Source organism: Thunnus maccoyii, chromosome 8 (genome assembly GCF_910596095.1).
Source record: "Thunnus maccoyii chromosome 8, fThuMac1.1, whole genome shotgun sequence".
Taxonomy (NCBI): domain Eukaryota; kingdom Metazoa; phylum Chordata; class Actinopteri; order Scombriformes; family Scombridae; genus Thunnus; species Thunnus maccoyii.
The window spans coordinates 1,682,929-1,697,726 of NC_056540.1; the positions used below are offsets into that span (position 1 = coordinate 1,682,929).

General features: G+C 38.7%; 1 long non-coding RNA gene across 1 annotated transcript; it reads right to left on the reverse strand.

Annotated features, from left to right (window-relative positions):
- Positions 1-517: 517 nt before the first annotated feature.
- Positions 518-2,927, reverse strand: LOC121902068. The gene is made up of 3 exons (XR_006097452.1): positions 2,399-2,927; positions 1,322-1,628; positions 518-1,160 (listed from the first exon to the last, which is right to left on the reverse strand). It is a non-coding gene; the product is annotated as an uncharacterized LOC121902068 (long non-coding RNA).
- Between the last annotated feature and the right edge of the window lie 11,871 nt (positions 2,928-14,798).

The window sequence follows — 14,798 nt, forward strand, 5'->3', positions numbered from 1 at the left end:
AAGCTCAAAGTGTATGGATGCTCCAAAATAAAAGGTGTGTCCTCAAGAGGGAAATAAAATTATGTAGGAAATTTCATGGCAAATTGGATTTTTATATATCTTGCTTACATGTGTAAATCAGGGCCTGCTTGTGGCGCTAGAGGACAATCATTACAAATCACTCACTAAGTACTACAAATATACAATATTTAACAACTGAACTTGCCTTTGTTTCTGCAAAGGTATTAGCTAAAAATGACCTCCTCCACTTCCATATGAGGAATTGTCCTCATATCCCAGATCTCAGAAAGAGATCGGCACAGCAGCAGTAACTTCATTAACACCGAATCGGTCAGGATCTGATGGTAATTAATGTTCTTTGTTCTTCTACACATCAGGTCAGCTGTTACACACAGATTCCAGATTTATACGGTGGACCTGTTTGTAATAAAGCAGCCCCTTATTGTATGGATGAATCCTGAGCTCCATCAGAGCTGTCAGTACATTTTTATTTTTTAAGTAAGCTGAAAGTCCAAGATAAGCCTACCACCCCATACCTATCTGACCCCCCACCTAATGTCTGAATAAAGGTTTCGCCCTTGATATCATTCAATATCAATTTGCATGTAGCAGATCAAAGAAAAATTATAATGATGAAAAATATAGGAATTTAAACCCTATTAAAATATGCACATGTATTGTACTGCAGGTTAGTTACAACAGTAAAGCAAGTATGTCAAATTCATATTTTTCAGGGTACAAAGTAACCTGCCAAGAGTCACACCCAAGCACACTTTGCCAATTCATGTGGAGAGTAGGCATGGTATAGCACACTTAACACTTCAACAAAAACGGCCCACAGAAAACCCTGAACACAAGGCAGTCTTCATGGGTTTCAGTTTTTTTTTATCGGAGAGGCAAAAAACAGGATACAAATGTATCTCTCAAAAGGACTACTTGCATCACTTGGAACACCAGGATGTCATCTACAAGCAGATTCTTGTCTTCCAACCTCCACAGGAGCCTCAGGCAGCCAGCATTGGCCAGATACTCCTCAAGTGGCTTTGTTGTTGCTAGCAGATCTTGTTGGGGTTGGAGTTAGGGACAGAAAGCCTGCGGGAGGGCCGTTGTGTACAAGGCTTACTGCAATGGCCCTGCCTGCAATGAAGTACCTGTCCTCTCTCATGGTTGGAGAAAATGAAATGATTATATATTTGACAGTGCACATGTACAAAGACTTGACAAATGCCTGTGCCATCATATAAAATATAGTGATATAAATGTAATAAATGATTATCTGGAGTTCAGCACATTAATGATATGAGATGCAATCAACACATACCAGCGCTGTCAAGTGCCAAGTTAATTTTGCCTTATTCTCTCAAACATTGGATATTGGGAAAAAGCTTCTGTTAGAAGTCTTAGAAATTCTCCTCATGGTCCACAGCCTCTTCAGGTACTCCCATATCATCAGAAAACCTGACAAATAGTGTGACATCGATCCTATTTACTTCATTTAAATCCTCTGATGGCTCCATCCATGACTGTGGATTAGTTAATGTTAAACTTGCATTTCTTCTGATGGTTCATTTTTGTTGCAAGATCTTGAAAAAAAATCTCTCACTGGCACCAAACATCCTGTGGTCCTTCTGAGACAAACAAGATAAATATAAGTTAGAGTACACACACTAGTTTTAAGAGTCTTGCATAATGTATGTGTTGTTTATGACCCAATGACAATTGACAATTGACAATTTTGAATTTCAGTACAAAATATATTAGTAAGTATTTAGTATACTACAAAGTCAAAGACAAGGTTGTGATATGTAGCACAAAAAGTTAGCAAAGTTCTGTAAACTGTGTTCCAAAGCATGCTCAGCAGCATCTGCCATTCAAGTAACCTCTCTCCTGAGAGTAACAATCTTATTGCTGTTATTAGTCTTTGGAGGTGTTTCTAAACCAAAGTAATTGCTCTCTCCAGGGATGAAGGAATATGTCACTCAGTGCAGTGGTGTGGCTTACTGAAGTGTTTGTAATATAGCACAGGAGAATAAGATGTAACAGGCTTTGGATACAGGTACAATACTTGTACAATAAGTAGAAATTATTTAATTGTCTGTTTGGCTCTGCATAACATTTGTTGACAATAATGAAAATATTGAAAATTTCCAGCACTATCCCTTAACTTTATATGTATTATATACATACCAGTACTGTCAAGGGCCAATATATATATTATATATGCATATAAATATGTGAGCAGGTATGGTGCCCCTTCATTACATTTGATACACACCAGTCAACCAATCAAAATGAGAAAGGGTCCAACTGTAAAACCTAAATAAAAAAAATCAGCAATAACACAACAAAATTGTATCTTTGCAGTCGGCTACCAACTACATTTGCATTTTGTACTAACCGTTCACTCTGCAGGCTTGCTAGTATAACCTGGTTCAATTCCTCATCATCAGAGGACATGTCAGACAGTGCAGCCATGACTGACAGGTAGTTATCATAGTTTGCTGACTGATGGTGTGTTGAGGTAGAGGATAACGTAGAATAATGACTTGCTGGAGTGCTGCCCTGGTAGGGTGAGCTTGAGCAATATTAGCAGGTCAGGACCAGAGTTGGATCAACTGAAGTTCTTCTGCCAAATGATGAGGTAGACGGCTGACTGGTGCAAGGGCAGCTTTCCAGCGAGCATACTGGCAGCTGACTAGAAGAACTGCTTGCCGAAGTGCTGCTGTGGTTGGGGGAGATACTGCTTTGGTAGGTCAAGGCAGAAGTTTGAGTGAATAAAGCTCCACACTCAAGTGATGAGGCAAAGGGTTGAGCTGGAGAAGTACAGTTTGGTAGGGAGGCAGTGGTTGGACTGGTGAAACTGTCTGAAGATGCATATGAGTGTCTGTCTCGTGTTAGAGATGAGGAGTGCAGCTGCCTTGCTGAACCAGTATTTTCCTCACATATGCCCTCATTGCTATAGCCTGTAATATCCTTGGACAGACTTAAAAAAAACATTTTCAGATAAACTAAATTTCAACTGTAAATTGAACAGTACCTGGAAACACCAAGATTTATGATTATATTTCTAAGAATTACTTTTGCTGCCCATGCTTTAAAAGTGACATCTCTCATGGAGTACCATTTTCCCTTCCTAGTTTTAGGTCTCAGTTAGTCCAATTAAGCAGTTGCCAATTTAGTCAATTCCTGTGCTTAGATTTAGCATTAAAACGGCATCCCAACTGCACTAGTCTATATGAGTAAAAAATTACATAGTTCTTCAAAATGTTCATAGTTATAAAGCTGAAATGAAAGGTCAGAAGTAACTGACAGCATTTAATATTCATTCATGTATGTTTATGCACTGATTATGGGTTATTATTATTACAATGTTCAGCAGGTCAATTCAAATGTGATATAACATAAATGCACAATATACATTGAAAATAATGCATTGACAGTCTGTTTTCCATTTCCTCTTTGAGGATGGACACAGCAGAAAACCAGCAGTCAGAAAATATAAATACAGAGGAGCATAATCAGATGTACTAGTATGAATAACTGCTCAGTAGTTTACGTTAGGTATGTTGTATACATAATCTAATTTCATGCAACTTTCACCTCTGGAAATGACAAGAGATATCCTTTGAAATTTTCTTTTGAGTAGAATCATTATATCCGTTTCTTTTATACTTTTATACTTGATATAATAAAATAAAAGTGCGTACCTCACATCAGCAGAGAGTTTTTCTCCAAAGGCATCCCTGATTTGTTCAGTGACGGTCCTCTGGTACCAGGATTTCTGGAATTCAAATCAATTCAATATATTTCCTTGTTCATGTAACTGTCGCTTTGTGTGATGCTTGATGAGACTGCTTGATGGCCTCAGAAGAAGGATGACGTCTTTGTTGAAAGCATTGTGATGATGTGTTTTGGCCCTACAAAATAAAGCAAACATTATAGTTGATAGGTATTCATCCTTCTGTGCTCATCAGCCCATAAAACTGGCAAAATTTAGGATGTTGTATTTTTAGAGTCCTACCACAGCTCTTTTCAAGAAAGTTGGCTGTCAATCATTTCATCATACATGCCCTCTAACATTGCACTGGCGTCAGGGAGTACATCAAACCATCTGAATTTAAATTAACAAGCTGATGGATGAACAAGCCTGTCCTACCGCAAACTACAATACTACTTAAAATTAGGCACTGTCAATATCTTAAGAGGTTTACTAATGTTACTGTCACTTAGGGCTGAACAATGTGACAATGGTCTGTAGTTGTGTTCTACGTTGCATTAAACATAAGTTTTGACAATATTTTGATATGCACTGACTGAACCTGCTGCTGCTGCTGCTGAAAGCTCTTCACTTCACTTTTATTGTGTTTTATGTCAGTATGGCTGTTTTTGCTTTATCTCCTCTGTGAAGCGCTTTGAGACGTGTCTGCTCTTGAAAGCTGCTATATAAATAAAGGTACTTACTTAACCTGCTTGAGCTAGCAATAACATTAGCGCCACAGTTTGACACAACGTAAAAGGCACAGCTGAGCAAACTTGCCAGGTGAAATCATATGGCCAGTGAAATTCACCGGCTTGAACTTTCCATTGCCACAGCTTTTGAATGAACTGTTAATGATGTAATTAGTAATCAAAGTCACAGCACACAATTAGTCATTGAGCCCTCCTGTCATGTTACTATCCTATATAAGACCAGAACAAATTGGCCCTCATGCATGTTACGTTATCTAAGCAAGCATGGCTCTTAACTGTCAAAAATAATTAAATGAAACATGGTCTGGCAGAAGAAGTAAAAATAAATAAGTAAATAGTGGTCTAATAAATCACCAGTGCAATAACAGCAAAACATGCATAAAAACATGAAAAATTGGGACCTGTGATAATTTCCACTGAATAAGAGGGCTTGAGTAAATAAAGTATTATCCAGATGCTACAGTCCAACGTCTGACTAACAACTTTCAATTAAACTGGCTAACAACTTTTTTTTTTTTTTTTTTTTGTCATTTCCTCATCCAAAAACTACTCCTCATCCAACTAAACTTAACACAAAAAGTAAGAAAATTTATGTTCATCATATCATCAATGTGCAGTAGAATGACACAAAGGACTTAGTGCAGTGGTGAAACAATATGGATGTATTGAATACAGCTGCAGGTCAAGCAACATCCAGCACCACCACATCCAGCATTCCAGCTACTTTCACTGAAACATAGCCTGCACCAGGTGAGTTTTGTTCATTGTATGTTACAGCTGCAGTTATATAACTAATGTCAACATGTCCAAATCCAGACACATCTTTGCTCAGTTGTGAACATACAGAACTCATCCTGTACATCTGGAAATGTTTTGTCCATTTGTCCACAAATAGATGCTAGTGATTCTGTTTTTATTATGCCAATACTTTGGCCAAACCTTTAACCATTTTCTAAGCCTTCACAGTGACAGAAACAGCTTACAGCTTACACACACACACATCCAATTTACTTTTTTTTTTTTTTAAAGATTTTTTTGTGGCATTTTTGCCTTTAATGGATAGCGGGCAGTGAAGTGGCAGACAGGAAACAAGGGGAGAGAGAGAGATGGATATGACATACAACAAAGGTCCCTGGCTGGAATCGAACAAGGGCTGTTGCAATTACGTGACATGCGCAGTAGCCATTTGGTTATCAGTGCGCTCTACAGATCCCAATTTTAACCAGCGCAATAAAATATATTGAATCACAAATATAATTTCTCTATTAAGAAAGGGAACATAAATATTAATCAATATTAGACTGCAACTGAATAACTTATTTCCATCAAAATATAATTTAAACCTAGACTCTCTTTTTTCACTCATGTAATTGAACAGTCCTGGTCAACCGTTATCTATAATTTATACTTCAGATGTGTTTATTGCCTGATGTGTTGTAATTTATGAATCACTGTGTCTTTACTAAAGGAGTAATGACTATGTATGTTTAGATCTGCCTGCAGGTGAAGGAACAAGCAAGATACTCACTACAACTACTCTACAACCTGCAGACACCCCTGGAACATACCCTGAAGTATGTCAATCCATCAAAGCACCACCAATAGATCCTGCTGACTGGCCAGCCTTGTCTGATACGGTGAGGACGCAGTTAGTCAGCAGGGGACCGTGTCAGGTAAAATCAGAGGAGAGGATGGGAGAAGTTGCCATCATAACCGCTTCTGTTGCAAATTAGTAAATGGAGAAAAAATCAAGAGAAGCTGGCTGGTATATTCTAAGAAAAAGGATAGTCTTTACTGCTTCTGCTGCAAGCTCTTCTCTCAAAAAAAATTGCAGTGACTTACTCATAACCCTTGAGAACAGTCAAGAACATTCTAGGCACATGACATCGTGGAAAGAACTGGATACTCGTCTTGACAAGGGCCAAACAATAGATACATTGGAAATGGCACTTCTGGAGGCTGAAAGGAGGAGGTGGCGTGAAGTCCTGACCAGGTTGGTGGCCATAATCCAGTCACTGGCAGAGCGAAATATTGCCCTTAGTCAGACCTGGATGGGAAGGAACTGGCACTGGAGATGCAGACTTGTCCAAAGCCAACACAACCACCCTAGAACTTCTAGCTTTCTTTTAGGAGAATAAACTGAAGGAAGTTTATCCAAATATGTTGGTGGCCCTCAGAATCGCTGTCACTATTCCAGTGACAGTCGCTGCTGCAGAGAGGAGCTTCTCTAAATTGAAGCTAATAAAAACCTACCTGCGGTGTACAATGAGCCAAGAGCGTCTCGATGGATGTGCACTGATAAGCATTAATCATGAGGTTTCTGGGCAGATGTCATTTGATAATATCATAGATGACTTTGCAGCAGGGAAGTCCAGATGTGTCAGATTTTAAGGATATGTACCAGCAGATTTTAGTTCAACATGCTAGTCTTCTATGTTTTCTTTTTTGCACATTTTGCTTCTACGAGGCCCATAGTTTTACATAGAACCAAATACTTAAAATATTAACAAATTCTGTTGAACATAGCAGCTTTTCAATGCATGTTGTTGAAACAAAAATATTTGCTGTCACTGACTTTGTTAATAATTGTGTGGAGCCTGCACTGTAACTTTTTCATGGGGAAATACCCTCCCAACAGTGATACATGAAACTCAGTGAAATTACAAGCCCTTCTGGCTGGGCATAACTAGTGGTGTGAAAATTCTTTGAAAGTTCTTTGCAAACAGGAAATATTTTGATTTACGTATTAGAACTATGTAAAAGGTTCCAGTCTCATTTCTAGAGCATAAATCTGAACGACAAATGAAAAACAGTGCACAACACATCCCAATCTCTGCCTAGAGCACCAAGATGGCTAGAGCCGGCACTGGTGAAATGTATGAATAAACATATGAATGTGTTTAAAAATATATGAATATGAGATTAAAATGTATGAAGGAGTGAGTGAAAATATGTGTATAAATATTAGAAATGTGTGTGTGTGTATGTGTGAATGAAAATAAATTAATGTGAGAGAGAAAAAATAGGTATGCGAAAGGAGAATGTATGTATGTGAGAGGGCCAGAATGAATTACAGTTTGTTCGGCCCCTCATACAAAGTTCTGATATACAAATCTGTTTTCAGTTTTTTCTTTAATCTTTGACTTTTGCTGAAATATTGGATCATTTGAACATTTATTGAAATGAAAGCATGTGAGAAGTTTAGAGTGAGAAATCACTATTTGGTGGAGCTGTTAACAACTCATAGACATGTGAAATGTGACCCCGACTACACACTGCTTTTTGTAAGACGTCAAAAGACAAAAAGGTTGGAAACCACTGGTTTCATCTTTAACAATGTGTTGTATTTTAAAAGCTTGTTATATTATCCATTGTGTCAAATCTTCATCTGAAAAGTAACTAAAGCTGTCAAATAAATGTAGTGGAGTAGAAAGTACAATATTTCCCTCTGAAATGTATTGAAGTGGAAGTATAAAGTAGCATCACATGGAAATACTCAAGTAAAGTACAAGTACCTAAACATCGTACTTAAGTATGGTATTTGAGTCAATGTACTTAGTTACTTTCTACCACTGCCTGATGGACACACACACATCAGCCAGAATGGCAGTGGATCTCTGCTGCTTTTACATCACCCACATCACCCAGTTGTCTACCATTTTCCTTGTTCAAATTCTTCTCCCGTAACATTTTCACAAGGGAATAACCATCACCTTGGAAATCATTGTCTGACTTGTAAAACTGTGAGGCTTTAGCTCCTGTGGCACATTTTACCTTATTCTTGCTCAGAGTATATTGCAATTTTTGCTGTATCCTGTTATTATCTACCACTATAACCATCTAATGTTCCCACAAGGATCAATAGAGTTTAGTTTTATCCTATAATGATGACAAATTCAGCCAGCAAATTGTACTAAATTGTTTGTCTGAGGACCCATTTTATGGATTTTATAGGCAAAGTAATCAGATGTGACAGAAACGCATGAAGCTACACAGCCAAATCTGACTAACCCGGTCTTACATCACACATTACAATTTAAAGCAAAGAGTTATTTGTAATGGATTTGATATCAAAAGTAGCCGGACAAGAAATCTAACAGGAGGTGTGCAATGGACTGAGACCGAGGGGTGCTGAGAAATGAACGTGTGTGGTCAAGATGTGGTGTAATATGACAAGGAAATATATGAGTGCATACAGGGAATGTGATAAAAAGCAATGGTCAGATTTCAGTTGTCTAATCCATCTAAGTCGTCCATCTCTCCACCCACCATCCATTCATTCAGCCCTCTACCCATTAACTCAGATCTGCTGTTAAGCATCAAGTTCACTAACAGTTGTAGGAGGACAGCTTTGCTTGGTGTGAATTTTTTTGAACACTAATATTTTAATTCCTGAGAAAGGAAGATAGACTTGTCTTTCTATTCCACTGAAATACCTTCTCAGGAACACCCAAGATCTGCATAAACTGACCCCTTTCTCACCTCTCCTCCTTAGTGGGGGGTTGACAGAATGGAGGCTAGCCAGACCTCCAGAGAAGACTATGGCTGACAAAATAACTAAATTAATGATTGAACTAAAAGCATAAATAAGTCTTGGGTCATTTGAACTGGAGAAAGGACCAGATAACTCCACACCAACAAGACAGCTGGACTGTTAAAAGACTGCCCTTTGGTTTCACTTATCTCCAGAGACTGCCATATATTTTTCATAATGTTAAAGGCATGTTTGAGGAATGTTGTGTTGAGTGTTAACATATTATGAAATATCGCACCTCACAAATAGAAAATGCACATGGATATCTAATGTCACACAGTCATGTATACACTGTTGGCCTGTATTAGTGCCAGAGGAGCTTAACACTCAACAAGTGACATGTTACTGAATGGTCAGTTTGCTTACTGATGTATGAGCTAATCAAGCATGAACACAAATTAAAAACAGGACTCGCTTAACATTGTCTGCACCAAACTGATTCAGCGCAACAAGCCATTTAACTGCAGACTGAGAGACAGACAGGCAGACACACACACACACACACACACACACACACACACAGATACATAGACATAAATGTTACTTTTACAATTTAGCAATGCCAACAAGCTGTAAAATATGTGTGGTGTTAATTGTCTGATTAATGAAATGGTAAAAAACACAGTATAACTGCCAATTTACATTTCATTTGTTGCCGGAATTCAGAAAAAGAAAAAAAAGGGACTGATTTTGCACTAAATTGACCTTGTTTATCAAGTCCATTTAGCACCGTCGCTGTGTTTTGAGTCCTTGCTGAAATGTGATGTGCATTTACAGTAAATATCCACTACAGTTCTGTTGGCAAACTGCCATTCTCCAGTCTAACCAGCTAAGTAATGAGTCTGTCAATCACACAACAACTAGGGAGAAGCGTTATATACGGTATATTCCCATTAGTGATGTAGCAATTTGCAACTGCTTTGTATTTTGTATTGATATCAGGAAGAAAAAAGGTAGCAATGACAGTACAGAAGCAACAGGGATGTGCTGAAGACTTGTTGATGTATGTTCCTATGATTGGCCACCAAAAGTATAGTCAAATTACACTTTGTCCCATCCAAATATCCATATGGCTGATGAAATCAAGCATGCATTTCCTGTTTTGATGTGATCTCCTGGCCAACACCAGCAGACCCGCAGGTCAGAATTCAGCTTGTTTTTGAAATCTGACTCCGCAGTTGGCCAATAAAAAAAAACATTGTGTTTGAAAATGGACAGACATTGGATGTAAGCCTAAAGGGAAGGTCACACCATCGGATAGATTTCTAGCAGGTCAGAAATTTTGGTTGACTGTCTGCAGTTTGAGCAGTTTTGTACTCTGATTACCCACATGCTGCTGGCAAAACATATAACTAGGCTGAGCTTGTTTTAATATTATTCAAGTAATACTTTACTGCTGCATCTTCCTGCTATCTGTGGCTTCATCTTCTATTTTTTTTCGTCCTTGCTTACCATTCAAAGTAGAACTGCACAAAGTAATGCTGCCTTTCTCTTTTCTTTGTTGTCAATATTGTTGAGAATATGGCCATCTTGTTTGAATAGTATCAAAATAGAATCATACAGTGTCTGCCCAGTTAACATTAAATTCAGATTCAGGCATGTGCTTTCTGTTTTGGTGCCTTCTCCTGGCCAGCTCCAGTGGACTCTTGAGTCAGAGTTTACATCTGTTAAACAATGTGACCTGGAAATTTGCATGGTCAGCCAAACTCAGCCAAACTCTTCATGCGCTGTGTTTCGAAATGGAAAGGTTGTTATTCTAGTAGTCATGTATTATCCCTGGATGACATCATATTCTTTTCCGACAGTTTTAAGGCATTTTGAAACAAAACAATCACTTAATTCTTGAGCTGTAAAGATACTTTTAGAAACATCATATTTTAGGAAGTTTACTAGAACTTTATTAGACAGAGGACTACAAGATGGCAGGAAATGAGGGGAGAGAGAGATGGGTAATGATATGCAACAAAGGACCTCATGCCACACCCGAACTGGCATGACCACATGGGGCCATGACGCTAGGGCTTTAAGTCCATAAGCTAAAGTGAATTACAATAAATGCCTTTGATTAACAATCCAAAATTGGATTGTTAATCAGCATGGTGAAAGTTGAAGACGTTTCGCCATGTTTCTCATCCAAGGGGCTTCTTCAAAAGGGGCTTCTTCAGAAAAGAAGCCCCTTAGATGAGAGGCAAAACATCTTCAAGTATCTTTAACCAAGTTCAGATGCCCTCAAATCAACCCTCCTTGGATAACAATCCAAAAGTTTTTGCATAAGAAAACCCATCCAAAAACCTCCTCTGATATATTGGCCCCCTCTGTCTGCATTTTTGAATAATGTGGGCTTTTGCTGGCCTCCCAAATAAAGCAATTTCTCTATTCATTTTCTCATCTTCTGAGGTTCATCTGCCCATACCCACCCACCCATGCAATCAAGCATGGAGGCAGACTGGCAGGTCCATACACACACATACACACACACACACACACACACACACACACACACACACACACACACACACACACACACACACACACACACACTCACACACAAAGACACATACTGACACACACAGGCAATTTAAAAGTGTTTTCATTGACGGACACTTTAAAATGCATTGGCTCTTTGTTCTTTGTGCTAAAAAAGTGTGGCTGCCTGTAGTGTGTATGTGTGTGTGTGAGTGAGGGGGAGGGCAGGGGGGGGTTGTTTTGTGCTGTTTCCCCAGAGATAGAGGGCGGCAGCAGGACAAGAGAGAAAGACTGAGAGAGAAACAGCAGAGAAGCTTTAGTACATAATGTGTTATTAAATGTCAGGGAAAAGACAAAAGCAGAGGCAAGAGGGAGGAGGGATTCGTTCAATCTCAGTGACTCCATTTTTATTGAAATATATTTGTGAATTTACCTAAGTTAAAGAAGCTCAGTGAAAGTAGCACAATTTAATAAACAAAAAGAAAATCAAAACCAAAAACAACAAAAAAAAATCTCACAGTATTGCGAGAAATATTTAAAGGTTCTTTATGTAGGAATCAGAAATTCCTTCTCATTAGTGACACCAGTGGCTGTTAAGTGAGTTGCAGTCAGCATCCTGTTGCTCGCGCAGGACTGTTACAGTTTTTCCTTGCTTACACTTCTCATAACAACATAAAAGATCTGTGTTTTGCACTGTGTCCCCCCCCCCCCATACATACACACGCTTGCTCACATTCATACACACAGAGGCTCCAGTTGAGAGCCAATCCGCACCACCCAACCTGCAAAAATATGCGTTAATCATCCACCTGAACGTGACTCGCCTTTTTTTTTTTTTTTAACCACCGATAGGCTCTACATGCTGTGGCCGGGGAGCAACATGCTGGGGTTTAGTTGTGAAATGTGTGTTCATTACCACCTTTGGTTTACCAACAGAAAAAACAAAAGGAGTAAGCTATGTTCTGCTATCACTTGCTCCTTTGTTGAAGAACTAATGTTGTTTTAGCTGTGTGTACTCGGGACTGGGCAACTTGTCAATGCGGGGGTGTTTTGTTGTGAAATGTATAGTGGTTGATGCAGCTAACTGTCTCATTAGCTGGAGAGCTAATATCTGCAGGGTTTTTCTACTTGGATAGCACCGTTTTTGTTGTGGTAGATCACAGTAAGACAAGGCACTCGGGAGCATGCAAAAACATCACTTCTGTTGGATTTTTGCAGAAATTCTGATTCACATAGAAAACAGTTCACAGATCGACCTACTTGATGTTGTACAGAAGGTATCTGCAGGAGCAAATGCCTTGACGTCCACACTGAGATATCTGATCCTGCATGTCAGAAAGAGGGAAAGATCAGAATTGCAGGGTGTCTCCAGTGTAGCGGTGGTTGGAGAGCATATGTGATTGTATGAAAGCAACAGTGTAGAGGGAAAAGACGAGGGACCCGAGACTGAGCCTTGTGAAACTCCCATTACTATGCTGTGTGGTTCAGATGCTGATGCTTTCCATGTCACTCAGTAGGACCAAAAGTTCTAGCTGGCACATGAATTCTGTATCTGTTGTTTCCAACATTAAGAGTCTGCATCTTGTCTGCATGACTGTTAATGAGTTTGATAGATGTGTCAACAACATTTTATTAATATCTTATTTAAATAGGCACTAAAGGAATAATCATCACTTTGGATAATACTCGTATTATTCTCTCAATTTCTGAGTGATTTGAGAAGATCAGCTCCTTGCTTAATATAAAAACTGGAAGCTGGGTGTGTTTGTGAGGATTCTCAATCATCTAAGTCATGAAATATGTAGAAGTGCTTAGTCAAAGGCAACAGCATGTTAATCACTGAGCTTTAGAGGTGTTGTCAGATACATTTTGTCAGTCAGTCTTGATGTTTTTCCCCTGCTTCCAGTCATGCTAAGCTAGACTAACAATGTTCTGATTTCAGCTCTTCTCTTAATACACAAGCATGATATTGATCCACTCATCTTCCCCTGAGCAAGAAAGCAAATATATGTATTCCCCAAATAGTTGCACAATTCCTGTAAATCTTTGCCTCAGCCAGTAGATATGTATTTCAACAACATTTTTAAAAGTTAGCCTGAACATTTTAAATGACAGAACAGCTCTTATCTGTCTCCATCTTGCTGTGTTTCTGTCTTTGTCTATATCTCCTCTGTTCCTCTCACTCGCTGCGGAGATAATTCAACATGTCAAAGCTTGAGGTTTCCTGCAGTGCGTAGCTATTTTGCCAACAGCTCTGCTTCTACATAGCCTTGGATTTGGCACCGCTGTTCTTCACAAACAATACACTGATGGAGGTGAATAGATGGATAAAACTGTGTGGGATAAACCAGTGAAATTCTTAGACATTGTTGGATAAAGCCACAGTGGGAGACATGCCAGCACTGATTTTGTAGAGTTAAAAAAAAAAGAAAAAAAAAAGATAATTTCAAGATTGATTTGGCAGTGCAAGTAACATGACACAAGATCATGAGTGATAAACACCAAATCTGACCACTGTGGAGACCTAATGCCAGTATTCACTGTCTTATCTATACCAGTTTCACAAATTTTCATGCTCATCACCACAAGTTAAGATTTTGTTGTCCAGCTGTCTGTATGGATAAGAACAGATGAAATAAAAAATATTAAGCCTATACATGTGGCATGGGCAAGGTAAGTGACTGTGAAGAACAACTCTGCATTTTTGACACAGTGTTCCTCCACCTCTTTACCCTAATAAGTTAACAGCAATTTTACTCTGAAGCTGTTTGACTTAACAACAAAATGCTTTCCAATAAAACCAGGTAATTGAAGATTTCTGGTTTTGTTACTTCTTCCTCTGTCTGCAGTCTCCTTCCTACAACATTTTATAACATTTTTCCCACGTCAGTGCTAACTATTGGCCTTGATATGGGAAAAAATTGCACTCAGCACTTTCACTTCAAATCCTTTTCAGTGCTTTAATATCAGCTGATACTTCAGGTTCAATTTAGCACACATAAACTGGCACTTAAACTTTATCCAACACCTCTACCTAGATACAGTCTTCAGTTCATTTCATCTCTTTGTAACTGCCGACATGACAGACATAAACAATAGACAAATCCGGGTTGCAAGCTTAAGTAGCCAAGTTGCCATCACATAGGTGGTGCCTCACTTGTAAACTGCATATACCACTGTAATTTATGTAAAACTGTCTCACTGTTTGGATGCTTTTGCCAAGAAATACATCCAGGCCATCCAATAAAAGCAGTTATATGTTGAGAATATAATCATCATATCCCATTGAAACACAGGTTGTCATTTACTAAACTTGATTTTTCAGTGA